The sequence below is a fragment of the Panthera onca genome, chromosome X (genome assembly GCF_046562875.1).
Source record: "Panthera onca isolate mPanOnc1 chromosome X, mPanOnc1 haplotype 2, whole genome shotgun sequence".
Classification (NCBI taxonomy): domain Eukaryota; kingdom Metazoa; phylum Chordata; class Mammalia; order Carnivora; family Felidae; genus Panthera; species Panthera onca.
In genome coordinates, this window is record NC_138357.1 from 34,554,588 (window position 1) to 34,573,081 (window position 18,494).

An 18,494-nucleotide genomic window follows, 5' to 3' on the forward strand; every position below is an offset into this window, starting at 1 on the left:
ACACCAAGTACAGTTGACCCTTGAGCAAGTCGGGAGTTAGGCACCGATCCCTGTGCCATTGAAAATCCATCCTAACTTTAGACTCCCCCCAAACTAATAGCCCGATGTTGAAAAGAAGACTTACCAACAACACAAACAGTTCATTAACATGTATTTTCTATGTTATATGTATTATATACTATATTATGATAGAGTAAGCTAGAGAAAAGAGAATGTTATTAAGGGAATCATAAGAAAAATGCATTTACAGTACTGTACTGTATTTTTGAAAAAAAATCCACTTATAATTGGACCTTTCATATATGTGGATGTGTGTAGTTCAAACCTGTGTTGTTGAAGGGTCAAGCGTAGTCAATACTTATTTTTCCACAAGCGAATGATGAATGAATGCTTCACTAGCAATGGCTTTTTCCCTATGTTCTAGTTTCCCTGAGTTTGTGGACTTTGAGCTTACACACAGGATGGTGCGATCAGGTGGTGAAGGGCTAACACAGTTGCTAGAGTTTTCGATGACACAGCTCCTGTTGAGATCATAGGGGTTTGGCGTGGGGAGAAGGTATTTTTCTTAACAGATTTGCAACGTATTCAAAACTGGTCTGTTTGGGGGAAAAGATGCCTGATAGAACACATCAACGATGAAGAGACATGTGTGTTTGTTTTCTGAGCTGAGAAGGACAGCCCCGCACTGACTTGATATTTGGCAGATGATTCTGGAGCACAAACCACACAGCAGTGTTGCTTGCTGTCGAGGCAAGGGAAGAGCCTTTTGAAGCTCTTACCAATCTCTGGCTAGGGGCCACTTCCAAACTTGGGGGTCACCTTCTTGGTGGGCAGCTCTTATCAGCCCCAGGCAATTCTCCAGAGAACAGAGGCAGCTGTGAGCCCTCAGCCCCATGACACTCCCAGCGGCTTCTTGTAAATGTTTCCAGAGACTTCACCCTTAAGCCTCTCTCTCTTGACTTCTGAACAAATCGACTTATAGCTCTTTAGAACTTATCCTCTCCTTGACTATGGGAGTATTTGTATTCAGGCAAGGGGAGGAAGGAAGCCTCTGTTAGAAATTTGAATTAACAGAGGGGAGGCAGCTGTCACTGGAAGAGGGCTCAGTGGGAGTGAAGGGGCAGGTGGGCAGAGGGGGTTAAAGGTAAAGACACTGGAGAAGTAAGTGGGAAAGATGGTCCTGTGTCTGGCCTGGACATAGTCCACGTTTCTGGCTTGCCAAGGGAATAAGCTAGTGACACAATGGCTCCCGTTTGCTTCATCCTCAGCAACTCTTGGGGCCAAGAACCCCCTCAAGCTGCAGGTGGGTTTAAGCAGCCCATAGTTAATTCTCCATCAAAAAAAATGTTTATTCATTTCGAGAGAGGGAGAGAAAGAGAGAATGCAAGTGGGGGGGGGCAGAGAGAGAGAGAGAGAGAGAGAGAGAGAGGGAGAATCCCAAGCAAGCTCCCTCCGCACTATCAGCGCAGAGCTCTATGTGGGGCTTGATCTCATGAACTTTGAGACCATGACCTGAGCTGAAATCAAGAGTCAGATGCTTAACTGACTGAGCCACCCAGGCACCCCTAAATCTCCATGTTTTTAAAGCTTATGTATTTGCTTTGAGGAGAGAGAGAGAGCGAGAGAGAGAGAGAGAGAAGGGGCAGAGAGAGAGATAAGGAGAGAGTGAGAATCCCAAGCAGGCTCCCTCCCCTCTCGCTGTCAGTGCAGAGTCTGACATGGGGCTCGAACTCACGAACCATGAGATCATGACCTGAGCTGAAATCAAGAGTTGGACACTTAACCAACTGAGCCACCCCGGCACCCCCCCCTAATTCTCCACTTTTGACAGTGGTCTTCAAACGTTTTCACTTGTGTAGCCTCTAAAAGAATTTTGGAAAAATTATATGTCCCGTACCTAACGTGTACACATAACAACTTTTTATGGAGGCATTTATGAAAGTTCAAGTATTGTGAATGATGTAATTTCTGGCATATTGCAAATATTGACATTTGAAAATACAACTGTCACATCCCTCTTTGAAATGTATTAAGTAGAACCGAATACCGTAGTGCTTTGATATCTACCACGATTCACTTAAAAGATACAGGAACAAACTCCTTTTGAACGGTCAGAAATTTTGTATCGTACCTTTTTCTCTTGAACTCTTTTCATTCTACCTCACAGAATTGTATCCTAATGCAATATGCTTTTATTCTTGGAAGTCTTTGATCATTACAACCTAATTTCTGCCATAAAAGCACGTACAAACTCACATTGTAAAAAATGCTCATTTCCTGTGAAATGAAAGGCTTTGAGCCTTTGGGATTGTTTTCATTATAACCAGTAGTACACAATTGATTAAAATAACACAAATATAAAACTTTATAATTGATACACATAAAATGGAGGATTATCGGGACTATGTCTCTTGGGTCGTAGAAGAGGATTTAAAAAAATATAGTTCATTTATCTGTGGATGAATGTTGCTTCTGTTTAGAATGAGACCAAGTTCAGCATTTTTTAAGATTTTAACTGAAAGAAAACTTTTGTTTATTTTTAGAGAGAAAGAGCACAAGCTGGAGAGGGGCAGAGAGAGAGGGAGACAGAGAATCTCAAGCAGGCTCCGAGCTGTCACCACAAAGCCTGACACAGGGATCGATCCCACTTCTGTGAGATCATAACCTGAGCCAAAATCAACAGTCGCACGCTCAACTGACTGAGCCTCCCAGGCACCCCATGAGTTCAGCATTTTTAACAGAAAAAAAGTGTTGGGAAATCTTTTTTACATATTTGGATGGGAACGAATGGAGTTAAGTTAAAACCGTATCATTCAACTGAGCGCTTTTTGAATAATATCTCCCCAAATTAGTTAACAATCTATCATCATAATTACAGGTAGTAATGTATCAGATGACAAGCTGGTTAGGCCCTCCTCTGATTCTGTTGCTAGCAAGGCATTAAAAACTACTCGACTTTACAAAAGGATTTGTTATTTCATCATTAAAGCAACGTACTTTCTCAATGTCTACATCGATGTTTCCAATGGTGTCTTTGCTTTGTCCAGGAGCTTTTTACACCTTGGGGCCGGGAACCAGGGTGAGTCTTGCAGTGAATTAGAGACAAGCCTTTCTTCTGTCAAGTGGGAGAAGGGAATGTGGAAAAGTAGGACCATCAGGTATGTTCTTATGCAGATCAAGTTTAGGAAAGAATACAAACAGAAGTTACAAATCTGGTAATTGGTTGAAAACAAACGCACAAACAAAGCCTGCCTATGTATCTCTGTAAAGTCTTCATGTATTCTAGAAGTATGTGCATTCGGTTTGGACAACTTTGACCCACAAAACAGAATAATATGAAAAGCAGGGAGAAAAAAAAAAAAGAAAAGCAGGGGATTGGAGGAGGGACAAAGGCATTATCCCTACTGACCCCATCCAGACACTCTAATATTCATTTTCGAGTCATTGTGATATGAGACTCCAAAACTCATATTCAATCTAGAACTCAACATGCATACGTTACTCCTATCCTTGGGACAAAGCATTCATTTACTTATATTCAGACTAAAGTGTAGGAGACTGAACAGAGGTGGGGGAGGATTGCATAAACGCAATTCACCCTTTGGACAAAGGAACTCAGTACCGGGCAGAGAGGATGAGTCCTACGAGGTTAGCCCTTTACATGGTTTCCCAGATTCTCCATAACTTCAGGGCTGAAACGCATCTCTTTAAAGTGCTTGAGGTAGCATATGGCACACGCTTTGGATTTCGGGAACAACGAACTTACGTGAGGCGGCTCATGTAATTTCTCTTCATGTAGTCTAATGATCCGTGTTAAGTCAGTGACTTGGACGTCGGTAGATTACGTTCTGCCCCAGGAGGTTTTCAAGCGGGCTCCATAAGGGTTGGTAGGGCATGTGCTTCAGAGTTCTGCAAACAACGACATACTTTGTGAAAATATTTCAAATGCCTGAGGAATCAGTTCATCACTTCTATTTGTTATCAACGCTAAGGTTTAGAGAAAGATTTAGTCGGGAAAAAATGCTCTCTTGCTAAAAACATACACACACACACGCACATGTGCACATATGCACATCACTCAAGCCACTCACTGAACACACGGTGCCCTTGCTCAGGTTGTTTCTTCTTCCCAGGAGTACGAAAGTTCATCTTCTCCTTAGAGTCTCATCCAGCCCTTCCAAAAGATATTCGCTATCTCTTTTACATAGTAAAACCCTGGATTGTAACTTGTTCTGTGGGTATTCCGCAAGATGAGCAAACATTTCTGATAAATTGTAACTTGATAAACGAGCGATGGCTTGCAACACGGGTAGTACGTGATGCCGAATGTCACATGGTCACAACTGAGCCAATGGATCTTGAGATTCACTTCGATATACAAGTGCTTTGGATTACAAGCATGTTTCCGGAATTATGCTCGCAAACCAAGATTTCGCTGTTACAGTATTTTGTATTTGGTGTTATTATAGAGTTTCCCATGTTGTATATTATTATACTATTATTATATCTACTAGAGATTCAACTTTCTAAATATTACTTGAACATATCTTCTCTTCTGTATTCCCTCTACCAATGCCTTAGTTCAGTTTATCATCATCTCTTATCTGGATTATTGCAACAGCATCCAGTTGTGACCCTTTCCCATCTGTTTTTCATACTGCCAACCAAGGTGACCTATTAAGGTGCTATTTTGATTATATCATGATTATATCATTACAACTTTTTGTGGATCCCCATTGCCCTAAATGATAAAGCCTGTGATTCTTGGTCTAGTTAAGTTGTCCTTGATTTCTTCCTCAGCTTCTTTTACTCCGCTTCTCATTCTTCCCTTGAAAACTCTGTCCCATGGGCGTCTGGGTGGCTCAGTCAGTTAAGCGTCCGACTTCGGCTCAGGTCATGATCTCATGGTTCGTGAGTTTGAGCCCCGCGTTGGGCTCTGTGCTGACAGCCAGGAGCCTGGAGCCTGCTTCGGATTCTGTGTCTCCTTCTATCTCTGCCCCTCCCCCACTTCTGCTCTGTCTCTCTCTCTCTCAAAAATAAGTAAGTGTAAAAAAAAAAGAAAAGAAAAAGAAAACTCTCTCCCAGCCATGAGGAGTTACTGATAATGCACCCAATAAACCATGTTATCTCAAGGTTTTGTGCCTTTGTAAAGGCTGCCTCCCCTACCTGAGATAACTGTTTTCTAGTATTTAGTGAAGATAATTCCTGTAGATCCTTTAGACCCGTACTTAGATTTCACTTTCTCTAGGAAGCTTCCCTGACACTAAAGTATTTTTCTTTTGTGACCCTATAGTTCCCTTCCATCTTACTATATTTTATGATTGTCTGCCTCGATCATAAGATATACAGATATAGTCCCAGCCCATGCAGGGACAGTATCTTAACCATCCCTTATCTCTATTTCCTAATCCAATGCCTTGCCCAGTGTAGTTGTTCAATGAATAGTTTTTGAATGAGTGAAGGATGAATGTTTGAGGGGAGAATGTATGTCTGGCCAAGGGCAGGCTTAAGGTAACTGCTTTATTTTGTGTCCTGAGTATTTCTTTTTTCTTTTTTAAGTTTATTTATTTTGAGAGAGAGTGCAACTGGGGGAGGGGCAGAGAGAGAAAGAGACAGAATCCCAATCGAGCTCTGCACTATCAGTATAAAGCCGAACACGAAGCTTGAACCCACAAACTGTGAGATCGTGACCTGAGCCGAGATCAGGAGTTGGACTCTTAACCGACTGAGCCACCCAGGCACCCCTATTTTGTGTCCCGCGTCATTCTTAACTAAATGGCCACAGGGCTATAGAGCATGACATAGGGAGCCAGAGTATTTCTAGGCTATGCCTGGAAAGAGCTAGCTTCGGTGTCATTTACACAAACTTACAGAGTTACTGGTATTAACACTAGATTTAAATAGAGCTTCAAAGTCAAATGGCCGCTGCAATGCACATTGTAGCATAATCAGTAGCAGTAAGACAAAGACATTAGGAAAATGGGATTGATGAAACCATACAAGAGAAAGGAATCTGGGTGCTATGGAGACGAAAGAGTAGTCACAGCTGTTGACTCTAGGGGACAACAGAACAAGAGGGGGATGAAAAGAGCAATAAAAGGCCATTGAAAGCACACCTGTTACAGTAGGAGACAGGCCTTGGACAGTATCCGGTTACATGCCTAGGACAATTTGCCTCTTATTTATTTTAAACTCTGAGAAATCTAGGGATACGTCTGGATAAGATGGGGCATTGTTCTAACATTTCCTATTGGCAATATCCTTTCTGTACTCCTGGACAAAGAAAGACAAATAGTTAAACGCAAAGCAAAGGCAATTTATCTCTTAAAATACATGTATGAAATGTAAATAATATAGGAGAAAAAAAAAACTATGGAGTTACTAACCATCCAACTCACATGTAATCTCACCGTTATCCTTTTCTGATGTCCGGTCTTGCCATTAAATATAATTTTAAGAAATTTATCATCCAGATGTTATTAAAACCATTCTTTCATCTTTAGCCTCCCAGATGGCTTAGGATCCACAGGAATTTAGTTTGATAACGTAAGTACCATATTTTAAGGATTCCTAAAAATAAGTAGATAGCTTAATAAAAGATAATGCGTACAGACAACCACAAATATTTAGATAAAAGTGGAAGCATTCGGTCAAAAATCTGAGTTTATGTCTACATGATGACAGAATAAAATTTCCATTTTTCATGCAACATTTTAGCTGTAACCATGTGGACACTGCAAAAACATCTTTTTTTAGTTATTCAAGTCTCTCTATAGAAGAGATTATTGCCATACCAACAAGAACACAAAGTTTGATGATATTAATTCATACCAAGGTAGGCAGGCCTAGCAGAAAGGACTTCCTGAAGGACATTCTATTTTTCTGTTTTGCGTGTGGGCTGTTGGGTGAACCAAAGAATTCCCTAACTGCTACCATCCCTAGTTTATGTAGTGTCAGTTCTCCTGGCGTTCCTTCCTTCCTTCCTTCACTTGAGAATTAAACTGGGATTCGGGGGAGAAGGTATTAAAGAGTATTCCAAATAGAAACGCATATGCGTGCGATCTGCGATGGAAGGGAATTTGGCATGTTGGAGGATGTAAAAGAAGGTCAGAACAGTTCAAGGATAGTGAGTAAGGGCAAGACTTTGGGTTTTACCTTAAGAACCATACGAAATCATTGAATCATTTTCATGTTCAAGAGTGAATCGATCTGATTTATGTATTTAAAGTTCATTAGACGGGCACCTGGGCGGCACCGTCGGTTAAGTGGCCGACTCTTGATTTCGGTTCAGGTCATGATCTCACGGATTTGTGAGATCAAGACCCGTCTCCAGCTCTGCTCGGAGCATGGAGCCTGTTTAAGATTCTCTCTCTCTCTCTCTCTCTCTCTCCCCCCACCCTGGCCCTCCCTTGATCTCTCTCTCTCTCTCTCTCAAAATACATAAATAAACTTTAAGAAGGTCACTAGATACACAGTGTGTAAAATGGATTGGAGAACTGGGCACAATTAGAGCTTGAGGCAGTGATATCTGTTGGCTTGCCCTAGAGTCCTAGCAATGGATATGGAGAGAAGTGGGCAGAGTTGAGGGAGATGTCAAGGTAGAATCAATAGAATTTAGTGATTACTCGATGGCAGAAGAGAGACTATACTGTTGAAGTTGACTCCTGGTTTTCTGACTTGAGTAATTGGGTGGATAGTGGTGCCTTTAAGGAAGAACAGGAATTGGGGGTGGGTGGTGTAAGTCTTGAGGATACTTGTTCTGTTGAACTTTTGGTGCCTACCAGACACCTAGAGTGGGCAGCTTTTAAGTTCAACACGAAAATCTAGGATGGTGTCATCGGCACATAAGTGAGATTCTGGGAGTGAATGAAGTTGTCTAGAGAGAAAAGGCCATTCTCTGAGAAATTCCAACAGTTCAATTTTGATCAAAAAGGGAAGAATCAGAGGTGCCTGGGTGGCTCCGTCAGTTAAGCATCCGACTCTCGATTTCGGCTCAGGTCATGATTGCACGGTTTGTGGGATCGAGCCCTGAGTTAGGCTCCGTGCTGACAGCGAGAAGCCTGTTGGGGATTCTCTCTTCCTCTCTCTCTGTGCCCCTCCCTTGCTCATGCTCTCTCTCTCTCTCTCTCTCTTTCTCTCTCTCTCTCTCAAAATAAATAACCTTTTTAAAAAATGGAAAAATCAACCATTTAATACAATGAAGGAATCAACAAAGGTGCCGGTGGAGTGACCAGATAAAAGGAAGAAAACCAAAAGAGGGTGAAATTGAGGATGAAATGAAGGGAAGGGTGTTTTTTTCCCCAAAGTTTTATTTATTTACATAATCCCTACACCCAATGTGGGGCTTGAACTCACAAACCCGAGATCAAGCGTCATATGTTTTCTGACTGAGCCAGCCAGGCACCCTGGGAAGACTGTTTCAAGGAGGCTATGATCTTCTAAGCTGAAGACTGAAAGGGTGACACATATAAGATTCTCTCTAGTAGGCATCCCATCATGCCCTTACACTTGCAGCTGAACTGTAGGGCGTAAATACATGGGCAAGGTGGCCGCACTACATCTACAGAACTGGGGCAATACGGCGAAAAATAATTCTCCTCTGGAATCTTTGTTTTTTAAAGTTTATTTACTTTTGAGAGAGAGCCAACCCTGGGATCACGACCTGAGTCAAGATTAAGAGTCAGGCGCTCAACCAACTGAGCCACCCAGACGCCCTTCTCCTCTTGAATCTCATAAAGCTTATGGAGAAATGGCCTGAGTATTTTTCCATAGGCATATGACAAACTATTTTCCTTTGTTAGACAGGAGAATTAGGCTTCCCATTTATGATTTATAGGCACCCACATGTTCCAAATACACTGGAACTCAACAGAAAGAATCAGATTCTCTTGTAGAGGAGAAAGAGATACAACTTCAGGGGAAAATATCCACAGAGACACAGATATGGTGTCCACATCTTCGAGCAGGCACAGGAGAAAGATCAAAGAGTAGAAAACACTGAAAAAATGGTTCTTGAGCTGCAACTCCCTCAAGTTTATGCATTTCTGGGAATATGAGACTCTTTCAGTGAAGAGTATAAGCTGTATACAAAGTGTGAGTTCAATCAGGATCGCATATCAAAGACGATCTCGCTTGCTTCAAATGAGTTAACTGGATATTGGCTAAAATGAGCTTAAGCTAAAAAGGAACTAGAAATGTTGTGACTAAGCTTCTGACAGATGCAAATAACAAGAAGAAGAACACTGTGGCAATCCAGAAAATGGACTGGGGCCAAAGAGATCCAAACTGCTGATTAATGTACCCTGACAGAATTTCATCCCCACTATGAATTCAGGAGATATCATTTCAGAAAAACAAATCTCTTTCATTTATTTTACTTTATTATTTTTTTCTAAAGGGGGAGAGAGTGGGCGCATGAGCTGGGGAGGGGCAGGGGGAGAGAGGGAGAGAATCTTAACCAGGGTCCACGCCCAGCATGGAGACTGATGCGGGGCTCAATCTCATGACCCTGAGATCATGACTTGAGCCCAAATCAGGAGTCTGACACTCAACTGACTGAGCCACCCAGGTGCCCCCATACAAATCTCTTAACAAATAAAAATTACACACTGTTCACCTTCTAAGCCCGTACTATCAATGAAATCTTTTTGAGAGAAAATGAGGGTGGGGGGAGAAAAGGAGGGAGAGAGAGGGAGGAAGACAGAGAGAGAAGGAGAGAGAGAGAGAGAGAGACATTCTGCGAAGTTGACTCTGTCTGCCTGATAGTCACTGGATGGAATCACAAAGAAAACGTTGGCAAGAGATCAGGCCTTCTGGAATCCATTAAACACGAAGAAGGGGAAAAGTATCTAAACATTGGTTTCAGGTCAGCATGCTATATGCAAGGATTTGGGTAGAACCGTTTAAGGGCCAGCAGATCCAGCAATAAAATTTCATAATCAGCATTCATAAAAATAGCAAGAACAGAAGTCTGCTAGGTTAGAGAACAACTGTTGCTACTACTACATATGGTGGATCTCATCTGTCAGTCTGATCCAGAAACAAAGATCTTGGTGGGATATTTATCCTCTACTTCTGTTCTTGCCTTTAGGCATACACAAGTTTCTGCGCCACCTCCCCGAGTCGCTAGTCACAATCATACAGTTTATGAAGGTGTGCTTGCAATACAGACTAACCTTCTGACCCAGCTAACCACAGACTTAGAATGCAAATGAGGGCTAACCTGAGCTGGGGATGGTCACGGTGACCGCTGTGTCTCACCCCCCCACACGTCCTCTTGCTGGAGAAATTCAATAGACAAGAGCTGCACGGTGGAATAGCTTGACTCGCAAGGGCAGCCTGCTTCAACGAGAAGCATCGGAGAGAAATTAGAGATCAGGTAGGTAAAATGCCAGGGGTAGGGAAGTCAGCTAACACAGGATAGAACAGGTCGGTACTGGGGCCTTGAACAGACTAGGACCCTCATTTCTGACCTTTTAGAAAATGGAGACTACTCATTACTAGGAAGACGATAGCTTGCTGAAAAAGTAAAGAAGTAATTGTTCGTTATCGAAAGATTTTTAGAAAATAAAAAATGCAGCAGAGGTGGCTGCAGTTGGCTCCTTGGGGTACATCCCATAAAATCTTTTCCTATGCGTGGAGCGCCTGGCTGGCTCAGTCCATGGAGCGTGTGACCCTTGATCTCGGGGTTGGCAGTTCAAACACCACGTTGGGTGTAGAGATTACTTAAGAATAAAAATCTTAAAAAAAGATCTTTTTCTATGCATATGAAGTTGATATATATATACATATACATATATATATATGTATATGTATATATGTAGTTACTGCATTTGAAGCATTTTCAGTTTTCACTTATGATATTTTTAGGAACAACTTTCCATTACAATAAATATTCACCCATGGTACTCTTGTTATTTCTAGATAATATTGGAAGGGTATATCACCATTTATTTCACTACTCTATTGTTGAACACATACGGTGTTTCTAGTTTTTTTGCTAAAGAATCCTGCAGTGAATATCGCTGAACACATTATTTCTTTAAGGATCCCTAATATCAAACATATAAAAAATGGAACAACTTGATATCCACTTGCAAAAGATTGATGTTGTACCCCTACCTCACACTGGATACTAAAATGAACTCTAAATGGATCAAAGGCCTAAATATCAGAGATAAAATTGTACAGCTTCTGGAACGAAACATAGGGGTAAAACTTCATGGCCTTAGACTTGGCAGGTTTCTTAGATACGACACCAGAGGCACAATCAGCAAGAGAAAGAATAAGTAAAATGGACTTCGTCCTTAAAAACCTTTCTGCAACAAAGAGCTGTGTCAAGAGAGGAAAAGGCAATCCACAGAATGGAAGAAAATATGTGCAAATCATATATCTGATTGCAGTAGGATCCAGAATATATAAAGACACCCTATAATTCAACAACAAAAAGAAGAACAACCCGATTAAAATATGGGCAGAAGACTTGAACAAACATTTCTCCAAGGAGGATCAACAAATGTTCCACAAGCACACGGAGAGACACTCAACACCATTAATCATTAGGGAAGCGAAAATAAAAATACGGTAAGATGCCACCTCACCCATCAGAAGGGCTAATATTTTTTTAAAAAATCCCGGAAAATGATAAGTGTTGACAAGCATGTGGAGTAATGGGGACTCTGGTACATTGCTGTGCGGAAGTAACATGATGCAGCTACCGTGAGAAACAGTTTGGAAGTTTCTCAACAAATTGAACATAGAATTACCATATAACCCAACAAGTCTACTTCTAGATAAATACCCACGTTCAGAGCAGCACTACTTACAATTGTCAAGACACGGACACAACCCAGACATTCATCCGTGGATTAATGGTAAACAAAATTAGTATATCCATTGTAGGGGCCAAGGAGAGGTCATCCCCAAACGTACCACAGTGGCATTTTGATTATTATGAATTAAAGCTACTTAAAAACAGCTGTGCAAGGGGCGCCTGGGTGGCTCAGTCGGTGAAGCGTCCGACTTCAGCTCAGGTCACGATCTCACGGTTCGTGGGTTTGAGCCCCGCGTCGGGCTCTGTGCTGACAGCTCGGAGCCTGGAGCCTGCTTCGGATTCTGTGTCTCCTTCTCTCTGCCCCTTCCCCGCTTGTGTTCTCTCTCTCTCTCTCTTTCTCAAAAATAGAACGTTAAAAAAAACCCCAAAAACAGCTGTGCAAGAAGAACACTCAGAACTTCCCTTGTCCAGCTGAAAAAAGGAAATAAATCTATGTGAAAGGTACCCTCCCTGTACCGGGAGGTAAAGAGACATCCTTATGACCAGAGATAGGTAATTTAGAGCCAAGAAGACTGTATAAACAAATCTTGTTACTGTTTACTAATATACTATTCCAGCTCAAATTCTGCTTAGAATCCCTTACCTCTTGAAAAAGTATAAAAACTGCCTGCCTCGGCCCTTTCTTTAGGTCTCAATTTCATTATCGGGTCTTCGTGCGCAAGTAAGAAAACCTTGATCTTTTTTCTCCTGTTAATCTGTCTCATGTAAATTTAATTCTTAGCCCACCTAGAAGAACCTCGGACAAAGGAAAATTTCTTCCTCCCTTCACCATACAAGGGGCTATGACTGAGCCATGTAAAGGAATGAGGCTCCGATGCATGTTACAACATGGATGAACCTTGAAAACATTATGCTGAGTGAATGAAGCCAGACAAAAAAGGGCATGTATTGTATAATTTCATTTAAATTGTTTTTTTTTTTAACGTTTATTTATTTTTGAGACAGAGAGAGACAGAGCATGAATGGGGAAGGGTCAGAGAGAGGGAGACACAGAATCTGAAACAGGCTCCGGGCTCTGAGCTGTCAGCACAGAGCCCGACGCGGGGCTCGAACCCACAGACCGTGAGATCATGACCCAAGCTGAAGTCGGACGCTCAACCGACTGAGCCACCCAGGCGCCCCTGTATAATTTCATTTAAATGAAATATCTGGAATAAGGAAATCCATGGTGATAGAATGCACAGCGGTGACTGCTAGGCCCCAGAGGGAGGAGGCATCGTGGAATGACCGCTTAATGGGTGAGGGGTTTCTTTTTCGGGTGATGAAAAATTTCTGGAGCTAGATGGTGGATGATTGCACCACCTCGTGAATGTACTTAAGGCCACCGAATTGTACATGTTTTAAGTGGTTTAAAAGGTAAATTTTACGTTTATTTGACAAGAAAAATTAAATAAAATGGTTTTCTAAACTTACATAATAGTATTACTTTGAATATCCCTTACTTGAGGCATTATATGATGACACAGAGCTACTACGACTTTAGTAATACACTATGAGTTAACATTCTATTAAATACCATATATGGACGTGTTTGAAAAAAATGCTAGATGTATATGCAAGACAAATGTATATGATCTAATACCAGGCTTTCTTCATACAAGGATCTGAGGACTCCTTGCAATAATTCGGCTGGCTCCTGGAGATTTAGAGCCCACAGGCTATGACTTATTGAGCAAGAGAACGAGTCCACAGAAATAAAAAATGTAGCATATTCGTTTTCTGTGGCTGTTGGGACAAATTACCACAAACGGGGTAGCTTGCAGCAACACGAATGTATTAGCTCACAGTTGTGGATGGCACAAGTCCAAAATCAAGGAGTTAACAGGGTTCCTGTCTCTAAAATTTCCCAGGGAGGATTTATTCCTTGCCTCTTCCAGCTTCATTGGCTTATGATCACATCACTCCAATCTCTGCCTCTCTGTTTACATTGCCTCTTCTTCTGTCTCAAAACTCTGCCTCTATCTTATCAAGATAAGTGTGACTGCTTTCAGGGACCAGCCAAATAATACGGGATAAACTCCTTCTCTCAAGATCCTTAATTTCGTGAAATCTTTTGCCTTATAATATTAACATCCGGGGCACCTGGGTGGCTCAGTCGGTTGGGCGTCCGACTTCGGCTCAGGTCACGATCTCGCGGTCTGTGAGTTCGAGCCCCGCGTTGGGCTCTGGGCTGACAGCTCAGAGCCTGGAGCCTGTTTCGGATTCTGTGTCTCCCTCTCTCTCTGACCCTCCCCTGTTCATGCTCTGTCTCTCTGTCTCAAAAAGAAATAAACGTTAAAAAAAATTTATAATATTAATATCCACTCATTTGCCATATAACATAATATTCACTGGTTCTGGGGATTAGGATGAGGACATATCTTTAGGGGAGACCGTTATTCAGCGCACTATAGTCTTTCTTTTGCCCCCACCCCCAAATTCACATTCATTACAGAGAGTAAAGACTGAGCCCTGGGGGGAATATCTATAGTCAGGAGTGGGAGGAGAAAGAGAAGCCACCGACCAGGGGAAAGGAGGGGCAGTGGAAAATGGAGGAGGTGTTTCAAGGCCATATAGGGAAGCTTTGGTGGCTCAATAGGTTGAGCATCTGACTCTTGATTTGGCTCAGGTCATGATCTCAGGGTTGTGGATCTCAGGTGCTGGGGTGGAGCCTGCTTAAGATTCTCTCTCTTTCTCTCTCTCTCTCTCTCTTTCTCTCTCTGTCTCTCTCCCCCTCCCTCTGCTCCTCTCCCCAACTCTCTCTCTCTCTCTCTCTCTCTCTCTAAAAAACATTAAAAATATTCAAGGCAGAATAGTTCCATTTAATAGTCCCATTTGATCATGCTTTTGGTCAAATAAATAGAATCATACAATATGGTCTGTGTTTTGTTTTGTTTTATAGTTTATTGAGAGAGAGAGAGAGAGAGAGAGAGAGAGAGAAAGAGCATGAGTCAGGGAGAAGGGCACAGAGAGAGAGAGAGAGAGAGAGAGAGAGAGAGACAATCCCAAGCAGGCTCCATGCTCAATGTGGGACCCAATGTGGAGCTGGAGACCATGACCGTGAGATCGTGACCTGAGCAGAAGTCAAGAGTGGGATGCTCAACTGACTGAGCCACCAAGGTGCCCCTTCATTTTTCTTGTGCTAACTTCTAGTCCGTCATCAAAGACCTAGTTATTTTAACTTTGAAATGTTTCCTCAATTCTTCTCTCCAACCTCGCTGTCATCATCCTACTTTAACTTTTTATAAGTTTTTTAAAAATTTGAGTAGACTTGCAATATTACATGAGTTTCAGGTGTACCTTGTGAGTGATTCAACCTCATACGTTATGCTATGCTCACCACAAGTGTAGTCATACAACGATATTACAATATACCACGGACTACATTCCCATGCTGTGCCTTTTATTCCCACGACTTATTCATTATATATGTGGAAGCCTGTACCCCCCACTCCCCTTCATTTATTTTGCCCATCCTCCCCACCCCCTCCCCTCTGGCAACCATCAGTTTGTTCTCTCTACTTCTGGGTCTGATTCTGCTTTTTGTTTATTTATTCATTTTTTGGTTTAGCTTCCACATATGAGTGAGATCATATGGTATTTGTTCTTCTCAGTCTGACTTATTTCACTTAGCATAATACCCTCTAGGTCCATCATCATCCTACTTTATTTTATTTTTTTTAACTGTTTTTTGTTTATTTATTTTTGAGAGAGAGAATGAGAGAGCGTGCGCAGGGGAGGGCAGAGAGAGACGGAGACAGAGGATCCAAAGCAGGCTCCGGTCTGTCAGCACAGAGCCCGACGTGGGGCTCGAACTCACCAGCCGTGAGATCATGACCTGCGCCGAGGTCGGACTCTTAACCTCCTGAGCCACTCTGGCGCCCCAGGAGAAAGTCTTTAAGTTGGTACACAGAACCTCCTTGATCTGGCTTCCCCTTTCGTCTCCAGCCTCATGCCTCATCACTCTCTGACTCAGACTTCATTATCCAGCAACCATCGCTGCTCTATCATTCATCGGAATGCACCACGCCATTATTCACTCCCATTCCTTTGCTCATGGCCTTCTCTATACTCTTCTCTACTATACTTCTCTATACTCTTCCCTACTTACTCTTTGGGCCTTGGTTCAGGCATCACCTCCTGAAAGATTTATTTGACCCCACTCGACCTAGGCTTCCCCCCCTTGATGTTCTTTTATGGCATCCTGTATTTTGTCAGTGCTCTTAACACAGTTTATTATGGTCTATTTATATGACCGTATCCCCCCACCCCAATTCCCACTAGGGTTTGAGCTCTTTAAGTGCAGAGGTTGTAGCCTATCCGTTGCTATATCCACAGCAAGTAGCTTGAAGGAGTTTATTAGCCTCATCAGCTGAGAACAGGGCCTTGGGCCCCCTATCTCTCTCCTGTCCACTGCCGTGATTGTGGACCTTTTGCCCAGAATCCAAGATTCTTGAGGATTGTTACCATTCACCCGGAGACAATAGATAAGGTGTTAGGCACTAAAGGAATTTAGTAATGTGGGGCCCAAACTGAGTCATACAGAATAAGCTGGCTGTACTCACCATTCATGTGACAGAGGAGAGAGAATTATTGCTTTGCCTGTATGCATGCATCTAACAATCAAATACCACCTCCTGCACTATCAAACCTGTACTTGGAGATGTACACATGTGTTCCTACCTAATTATTATTTTTCCTGCAAATGGAGCTCTTAATGGACCTCTAAAGCTCTAAATTCAAAGAAGAATCCAAGATGGTACGATTTCTCCACTCACTGTAAAATGGAATTGTGAGAGACCCTCTGTATCCTCTTTAAATGGCTGCACCAACGAAGAACTCAGCAATTACGAGTAGGAAATCCTCATATCCAAGTGGGTGCTGTGCTAAGTTCCCAGACATCTTCAGACTTAATCAGGACATTCCTGGTCCCACCCAGCTGTCAAACTGGACCACTCTCACTCCAGTGCAAGTGGACATTAACAAAACACACCATGGGCTTAGGCGTCTGATGACTGCATCCCCATCAAAGGGTTCCTGCTGGTCACCCCTCACTGCCCACTTTCCCCCTTGTTCCTCAACTTCTCGTCCTTGCAATCTTGTTCTACTTGAAATCTCATTCTGTTATGTCCTTTATTTTACTCCCAAGTTTTTTTTAATGTTTTTTTTTTATCTTGAGAGAGAGAGAGAGAGAGAGAGAGGGAAACAGAATCCCAAGCAGACCCCATGCTGTCAGCGCCGAGCCTGACCTGCGGCTCGATCTCACGACCACGAGATCATGACCTGAGCTGAAATCAAGAGTCAGATACTTAACTGACTGAGCTACCCAGACGCCCTTACTTCCAAGTTTATTTGTCGTTTTAAAATCAGCATTGCTCTTTCTAGAATCTCAGATAAGTATGCCACATTTCAGAACAGGAGGAACTGTCTACTAGGGGTCTTTAAGCCAGAAATCACGTATCCAACAAAATGTATTGAGCACCTGCTATGTGCTGGGCTCTGTTCTACATCCTGCAGATACAACAATGGACAAATCAGGCAGAATTTCTGCCTCATCAGCTTACATTAGAGTTGGGGGGTAAGCATTAAAACAACACAAATAAGTAAAATATGTGTTAGATGTTGATAAAGAAGATAATAATCCAGGAAACGTGTGATTGCAAGGTGGCTGTCCTATTTAGATAGGGTAGTCAGAGGATAGTCAGAGAAAGTCACATGGAAAGGCTTGAAAGGAGTGAGGGAGTGAGTCATGTGGATGCCTGTGGGAAGAATATTACAAGTAGACAGGACAACAACGGGAGAGGCTCTGGGGGAGGAAAATGACTGGAGGGTTTTAGAAATAGGAGGCTAGTGTGGATGACCCGGAGTGAGCAAGGGGGTGGATGGCTCGAGATGAATTCAGAGAGGAAACAGAAAATCGGCTCTGGTAGGGCCCTATGGGTCATCAGGACAACTTTGGATTTTACTCTGAGAAATTTGGTTTTGGACAAAAGAAGTTATGTGATTTGACTTCCGTTTCACAGAATCGCTCTAGCAGCTGTGTTCAGAGCAGGCTCTGTGGGGGAAGTGGGCAAAAATGGAAGCAGGGAGACCGGTTAGGAGGCTCTTGAAGTAATCCAGACCAAAAAAAAAAAAAAATGATAATAGTTTGGACTAAGACAATGGCAGTGGAGGTGGTGAGAAGTGGTTGCCTTCTAGATAGGTTTTGAAAGTATTGTTGGCAGGACTTGTAGATATTTAAGCTGAGGGTAATGGAAAAAAAGAGAGGGATGAGGGTAGCACATGTTTCTTTAGCCTGGACAGCTGGAGAGACGGGATTGCTCTTTCCTAAGATAAGTAAAAAATGTGGCAAGAACAGGTTTGAGGGGAAATATCAGGAATTTGATTTTGTGTCTATCAAGGGTCTGATGCCTATTAGCCATCCGAATAGAGAGGATAGGTAAACAGTTGGGTATGTGAGTCTGGAGTTCAGGAGAGACTTCTGATGATATATATTCGGAAGTCATCAGCATACAGACAGTAAAGAATGGGTGTGGTTGCCAGGGTGTGCCTCAGGGTTCAATAGGTAAAGAAGAAACTAGGAACAAGGATTGAGCCGTAGGCATTCTAGAAGTAGAGTTAATAAGAGGGATCAGCAAAAGAGAAAATGAACGGCCAATGGAAACAGAAGAGTGCGGGGCCC